Raw genomic sequence first — 2,182 nt, 5'->3', positions numbered from 1 at the left:
TGATAAAAAAACTTTTCATTATTTGTGTTTATTATTCAAAATCAAAACATTCATACTAATATCATCTTATTGCCATTTGAAAGAATAAAAAAGTATAAACTCAACCTCCCATTTAAACATAGAATCATAAAATTAAAACATAAAACATTAGAACATAATTGAACATAATCTTTTAGGTTATTTAAACAATTTGAAATCCATCCAAACTGAGATCCTCACCCTGTCGTGGTCGACGACGCATTTACGCACAAATGAAAACTTATTTTTTGTGTGGCGAAAAATAGCGTTCGCACCACAGGCAAAAATGTTTCCGTCTCTCAATCTTTTCTAGTCCTCGGCCTACGGCCTCGGACTTGAAAACCAATTTCGAGCCAGAAAAGTCTCATTTTCGGCCCTAGGTGCGAAATATACTATTAATATTTACTTAATAATCGACTGCATGTCGTGTTCAAATACATAAAAAAAGTGTGTTAATACAAAGCACTCAGAATGGATCAAGAAAACATAACCTCTAGTTATAGTCTTGATGATTAATGAGAAAAAAGTTACATTTGCAGAGCGTTTTTCAAGCCACTAAGTGTTGATTACTATGAATGAATTGAATTACTATAAAAAGGAACGAATTTGAAAAATTTACTAGCAGGTAACCCGTGCTTTGCACCGGGGTAAATTTTGTGTTGTAAAATTCATTCTCCTTGTGCCCAGGAAACAAAAAAAGTAAAGTATTATTCATGATTTTGTCAGAAATACGTAAATAATATTCATTTAAGTTGAAAATTATCGGCAAAAAATAAGTTTGTTCGTCTCGAACCCGCAACTTTTCATTCATGAACCGCGCGTGCAACCAATTACGCCACGGAATCATTTTTAAAGAAAGGACTGTTTGGTTGGGATTTTACCATTGCGTAAACTTTGAATCATAGAAATTTGTTAAAATTATTAAATTGAAATTGAATGATTATTGAGAATGGAAATAAGCCTATAACCAGTCTCGGTAAATTCTGAATTTAAGTAAAATTTGCAAGTTAATCAGTTCATAAGTGATGATGCGTCAATTGTGTATTTCCTATCCCGTACATGAATAAACCAATTCTTTCTTTTATAATATTGTAGATAAATAATAAATTAATTAATTATTGAAGTTGAAACTCCTCTATATTAAACTTACAGGACTGTCAATGATGAATTATTTCAATTTCTTCACATCCTCAGTCTCACAGCTATGGTGCTGATAATATAATAAAATTATAACCACTCTCCCAGTTTGTTTTTGGAATTATATTATCTGATGACCACATCCTGTAAAGTTATTTTTGGCCCAAGGAAAAATAATCCTGAAAAAATTGTCCCAATTTTTCATTCATATCTATAAATAAATATGATTATTTAGATAATCAATATTTCTAAAGCTTTCCTAGATATATTAGCATAAGTTGCAATAAGTCGAGTAACAAGTGAAATAAATGTCGTCTATCCCTATGAATAATCATGACCTCTTGCTTCACAGCTAAGGCGGGAGGATGTTATCAATGAATAAATAATATTTAAGTCGTGTACATGAACGAAATAATAATTATTGCTTTGTATTTATTTAAATTCATTTTGTATTTGACATACTGTAATATAAATATTGCAATGCAATATCACGAATACAATCAAATCATCTACTCTCATCTAATAATGCTATGGCCCGGTTACTGGGACACTTATTAAATCTAATGGACCATTAAATATAAGTTCAATTCATTAGATTTAATTAGTGTCCTAGAAACCTTACCTAAATTATCTAATAAGGCTGAAGCAACTCATCATCCGCTTACAGCCAGTTACACGAAAATCGAATCGTGTTACGCGCAAAGTGTTTCTGATGACCAAGTTGATATTAAACTCTGAAAGTTTCAATTAAAAACATCTTTAAAGCTCTCAGAACCATAAAACATGCAATTTTGTAAATTTCAAAATGATTTTTTATTCAGGTTCTTCTCTACTGTGATTGTTCTTCTAATTACAATCATAGGAGAAATAAATTTATTGTGTTTGGGATGGAGCTAGCTGACTACAGTCCAAGCAGACCTATTTGGCCCGAATGCCATTTGATATGGTACTTTGGATGACAGAGAAAAATATGAGAGCAATAATCATTCTTCAACTTTCGGGAATTGTAGATGGAATAAACCACAGA

Source organism: Nilaparvata lugens, chromosome 6 (genome assembly GCF_014356525.2).
Source record: "Nilaparvata lugens isolate BPH chromosome 6, ASM1435652v1, whole genome shotgun sequence".
Classification (NCBI taxonomy): domain Eukaryota; kingdom Metazoa; phylum Arthropoda; class Insecta; order Hemiptera; family Delphacidae; genus Nilaparvata; species Nilaparvata lugens.
Note: the sequence above shows the minus strand (reverse complement) of the source record.